A 6,214-nucleotide genomic window follows, 5' to 3' on the forward strand; every position below is an offset into this window, starting at 1 on the left:
CAGGAGGTCTTTTGCCTTTTGGTAGGCCATCATTGTAAATAATAATTTACAATGATGGCAGGTACCCAGGTACCCACGTGCCATCTCCTCATCATCTCCTCATTACCTCTTTCCAAGATGGCGTAGCAGTCAGACGTCCTTTGTCCTCGTCTTGTCCCGTGTATATATATTTAATATCTTTTTATCTTTTTCTTCGCATATCTTTTTATATATTTTTTTCTAAAAACTCAACTTCAAAACACTCTCCTGCAACCTGCCTCACCAAATGTGGTGCGGATCTGTTTTTTCCCTAAAGTATTATTCACCTCGTATCCGAAATCCACAATAGAAGCTAGCCAGAAGTTAGCCAGCTCACTAGCTAACGTTATTATTCAGCTAACCACAGCTAGCGGTCATCAGCTATCCTTTAGCTCAGAAAGCTATCGCCAGTTTTGTACAACGCGACTCAGACCAGAGCATACCTGACCTATTTTCTCTCCATATCCCCGGATTACTACCGCAAGCTCTGGACATTTACACCTGGATCTTGCAGCTGCTATCCGAGTGACTATTGGCTAACGTCGATTCCGGAGCAAACACCAATTATCCCGGAGCTAGCCAGCTGAGTTCCATCAGCCACTCCTGGGCTACAATCACCTATCCGGACCCGTTTTACTGCCTATGCGGAGCCCCACCGGGCCTTCACGACTGGAATACCGACGTTATCTGCCCGAGGGAGTTATTAAACTGGCCCCTCCATCGCAACGTGACCTGAACGCCCATCTGCTAACTGCGGCCCGCTAATCGTTAGCTGTCTTGAGCATATCAGCTGCTATCTGAACAGGTCTATCGAACAATCTTCTTGGGCCACTATAACTATAACTATTTTGACAATTGGATTGGTACCCTCTACCACACGGAACCCCACTAATCTACCGACGGAAACGCACGGGGTGGTTAAAAACAGACCTCCATCTTCTGCTAGCTTGCCTCCCATGGCTCGGCTATCTGTCTGAATCGCTGTGACCCCAACCAACCTCACTACTCACTGGACCCTTATGATCACTTGGCTAAGCATGCCTCTCCTTAATGTCAATATGCCTTGTCCATTGCTGTTCTGTTTAGTGTTTATTGGCTTATTTCACTGTAGAGCCTCTAGCCCTGCTCATTATACCTTATCCAACCCTTCAGTTCCACCATCCACACATGCAATGACATCACCTGGTTTCAATTATGTTTCTAGAGACAATATCTCTTTCATCATCACTCAATGCCTAGGTTTACCTCCACTGTATTCACATCCTACCATACCTTTGTCTGTACACTATACCTTGAATCTATTTTATCGCCCCCAGAAACCTGCTCCTTTTACTCTCTGTTCCGGACATCCTAGACGTCCAATTCTCATAGCTTTTAGCCATACCCTTATCCTACTCCTCCTCTGTTCCTCTTGCAATGTAGAGGTGAATCCAGGCCCTGCAGTGCCTAGCTCTACTCCTATTCTTCAGGCACTCTCTTTTGATGACTTCTGTAACCGTAAAGGCCTTGGTTTCATGCATGTTAACATTAGAAGCCTCCTCCCTAAGTTTGTTTTATTCACTGCTTTAGCACACTCTGCCAACCCGGATGTCTTAGCCGTGTCTGAATCCTGGCTTAGGAAGACCACCAATAACTCTGAAATCTCCGTCCCTAACTACAACATTTTCAGACAAGATAGAACGCAAGATAGAATGCAATCTACTGCAGAGATCGCCTGCAGTCTGTCCTACTATCCAAGTCTGTACAATTTGAACTTCTACTTTTAAAAATCCACCTCTCTAAAAACAAGTCTCTCACCGTGGCCGTCTGCTATAGACCACCCACTGCCCCCAGCTGTGCTCTGGATACCATATGTGAACTGATTGCCCCCCATCTATCATCAGAGCTCGTGCATCTTAAATAAGCATGCCCCATTCAAGAAATTTAGAACCAGGAACAGATACAGCCCTTGGTTCTCTCCAGACCTGACTGCCCTTAACCAAAACAAAAACATTCTGTGGCGTTCTGCATTAGCTTCGAACAACCCCCGTGAAATGCAACTTTTCAGGGAAGTTAGAAACCAATATACACAGGAAGTTAGAAAAGCCAAGGCTAGCTTTTTTAGGCAGAAATTTGCTTCCTGCAACACAAACTCGAAAAGGTTCTGGGACATTGTAAAGTCCATGGAGAATAAGAGCACCTCCTCCCAGCTGCCCACTGCACTGAGGATAGGAAACTCTGTCACCACCGATAAATCCACTATAATTGAGAATTTCAATAAGCATTTTTCTATGGCTGGCCATGCTTTCCACCTGGCTACCCCTACCCCGGTCAACAGCACTGCAACCCCCACAGCAACTTTCCCAAGCCTTTCCCATTTCTCCTTCTCCCAAGTCCAGTCAGCTGATGTTCTGAAAGAGCTGCAAAATCTGGACCCCCACAAATCAGCCGGGCTAGACAATCTGGACCCTTTCTTTCTAAAAATATCTGCCGAAATTGTTGCAACCCCTATTACTAGCCTGTTCAACCTCTCTTTCGTGTTGTCTGAGATTCCCAAAGATTGGAAAGCAGCTGCGGTCATCCCCCTCCTCAAAGGGGGGGACACTCTTGACCCAAACTGCTACAGACCTATATCTACCTTACCCTGCCTTTCTAAGGTCTTCGAAAGCCAAGTTAACAAACAGATCACCGACCATTTCAAATTCCACCGTACCTTCTCCGCCAGGCAATCTGGTTTCAGAGCTGTTCATGGGTGCACCTCAGCCACGCTCAAGGTCCTAAACGATATCTTAACCACCATCGATAAGAAACAATACTGTGCAGCCGTATTCATTGACATGGCCAAGGCTTTCGACTCTGTCAATCACCACATCCTCATCGGCAGACTCAACAGCCTTGGTTTCTCAAATGATTGCCTCGCCTGGTTCACCAACTACTTGTCCGACAGAGTTCAGTGTGTCAAATCTGAGGGCCTGTTGTCCGGGCCTCTAGCAGTCTCTATGGGGGTGCCACAGGGTTCAATTCTTGGGCCGACTCTCTTCTCTGTACACATCAATGATGTCGCTCTTGCTGCTGGTGAGTCTCTGATCCACCTCTACACAGACGACACCATTCTGTATACTTCTGGCCCTTCTTTGGACACTGTGTTAACAACCCTCCAGACGAGCTTCAATGCCATACAACTCTCCTTCTGTGGCCTCCAACTGCTCTTAAATACAAGTAAAACTAAATGCATGCTCTTCAACCGATCGCTGCCTGCACCTGCCCGCCTGTCCAGCATCACTACTCTGGACGGTTCTGACTTAGAATATGTGGACAACTACAAATACCTAGGTGTCTGGTTGGACTGTAAACTCTCCTTTCAGACTCACATAAAGCATCTCCAATCCAAAGTTAAATCTAGAATCGGCTTCGTATTTCACAACAAAGCATCCTTCACCCATGCTGCCAAACATACCCTCGTAAAACTGACCATCTTACCGATCCTCGACTTCAGCGATGTCATTTACAAAATAGCCTCCGACACCCTACTCAACAAATTGGATGCAGTCTAGCACAGTGCCATCCGTTTTGTCACCAAAGCCCCATATACTACCCACCACTGCCACCAGTACGCTCTCGTTGGCTGGCCCTCGCTTCATACTCGTCGCCAAACCCACTGGCTCCAGGTCATCTACAAGACCCTGCTAGGTAAAGTCCCGCCTTACCTCTGCTCGCTGGTCACCATAGCAGGACCCACCCATAGCATGCATTCCAGCAGATATATCTCTCTTGTCACCCCCAAAGCCAATTCCTCCTTTGGCCGCCTCTCCTTCCAGTTCTCTGCTGCCATTGACTGGAATGAACTACAAAAATCTCTGAAACTGGAAACACGTATCTCCCTCCCTCACTTATCTCACTCACTACCACTAAACACCAGCTGTCAGAGCAGCTCACAGATCACTGCACTTGTACATAGCCCATCTATAAATAGCCCAAACAACTACCTCTTCCCCTACTGTATTTATTTATTTATTTTGCTCCTTTGCACCCCAGTATTTCTACTTTGCACACTCATTTACTGTCAAATCTACCATTCCAGTGTTTTAATTGCTATATTGTATTTACTTCGCCACCATGGCCTATTTATTGCCTTTACCTCCCTTATCTCACCCCATTTGCTCACATTGTATATATACTTATTTTTCTACTGTATTATTGACTGTATGTTTGTTTTACTCCATGTGTAACTCTGTGTTGTTATATGTGTCGAACTGCTTTGCTTTATCTTGGTCAGCTCGCAGTTGTAAATGAGAACTTGTTCTCAGCTTGCCTACCTGGTTAAATAAAGGTTAAATAAAAATAAAAAAAATAAAAAAATAAAAATAACATATAAATATAGGACAAAACACACATCACGACAAGACAGACAACACAACACTACATAAAGAGATGTGACAACATCATAGCAAGGCAGCAACACATGACAACACAGCATGGTAGCAACACCACATGACAACAACATGGTAGCAACACAACATGGTAGCAGCACAAAACATGGTACAAACATTATTGGGCACAGACAACAGCACAAAGGGCAAGAAGGTAGAGACAACAATACATCACGCAAAGCAGCCACAACTGTCAGTAAGAGTGTCCATGACTGAGTCTTTGAATGAAGAGATTGACATAAAACTGTCCAGTTTGAGTGTTTGTTGCAGCTCGTTGCAGTCATTAGCTGCAGCGAACTGAAAATACGAGCGACCCAGGGATGTGTGTGCTTTGGGGACCTTTAACAGAATGTGACTGGCAGAACGGATGTTGTATGTGGAGGATGAGAGCTACAGTAGATATCTCAGATAGGGTGGAGTGAGGCCTAAGAGGGTTTTAAAAATAAGCATCAACCAGTGGGTCTTGCGACAGGTATACAGAGATGATCAGTTTACAGAGGAGTATAGAGTGCAGTGATGTATCCTATAAGGAGAATTGGTGGCAAATCGGATGGCCGAATGGTAAAGAACATTTTGCCGCTCAAGAGCACCCTTACCTGCTGATCTATAAATTATGTCTCCATAATCTAGCATGGGTAGGATGATCATCTGAATCAGGTTTAGTTTGGCAGCTGGGGTGGAAGAGGAGTGATTACGATTATGATATAGATCTCCCTCATACTGATACTGTACGTCCTCAGAGGGTCCTCACCAATGGACCAGTAGTGTTCTCGTGCCCTAGGGGCCTGCCTGCCTGGTCCTGATATCCTTTCAGACCTCAACTCCCATTTTCCATGGGCCTATTCATACCAGCTAAAACCTATTGAGTTGGAAACATCACTCATTATAAATCATGCAGTATGATTGCTATACTAAAGGCATTAACATCGACGGGGCTGTAGTGGTGCAGGTCGAGAGTTTCAAGTTCCTTGGTGTCCACATCACCAACGAACTATCATGGTCCAAACACACCAAGATAGTCATGAACCGGGCACGACAACACCTTTTCCCCCTCAGGTGACTGAAAAGATTTGGAATGGGTCTCCAGATCCTCAAAAGTTCTACAGCTGCACCATCGAGAGAATCTTGACCGGTTGCATCACCGCCTGGTATGGTAAGACACTACAGAGGATAGTGCGAACGACCCTGTACATCACTGGGGCCAAGCTTCCTGCCATCCAGGACCTATATACTAGGCGGTGTCAGAGGAAAGCCCCCACAATTGTCAAAGACTCCAGTCCCCCAAATCATAGACTGTTTTCTCTGCTACCGCATGGCAAGCGGTACCAGTGCCCCTAAGTCTAGGACCAAAAGGCTCCTTAACAGCTTCTACCCCCAAGCCATAAGACTGCTGAACAATTAATCAAATGGCCACCGGATTATTTACATTGACACCTCCCCTCCATTAGTTTTTTACACTGCTTCTACTTGCTGTTTACTATCTATGCATTGTCACTTCACCCCTATTGTCACTTCACCCCTACATGTCCCCTACATGTTCAAATTACCTCGACTAACATTTACCCAGCACATTGACTCTGTACAGGTACCCCCCTGTATAACCTCCTTATTGTTATTTTATTGTGTTTCTTTTTTTAATGTTTTTTTATTTGAGTTTCTTTGGTAAATATTTTCTTAACTCTTTCTTGAACTGCACTGTTGGTTAAGGGCTTGTAAGTAAGGTCTACACTTGTTGTATTCGCGCATGTGACAAATAAAGTTTGATTTGATATTGCCTGGTCAATTTT

Source organism: Salvelinus fontinalis, chromosome 27 (genome assembly GCF_029448725.1).
Source record: "Salvelinus fontinalis isolate EN_2023a chromosome 27, ASM2944872v1, whole genome shotgun sequence".
NCBI lineage: Eukaryota > Metazoa > Chordata > Actinopteri > Salmoniformes > Salmonidae > Salvelinus > Salvelinus fontinalis.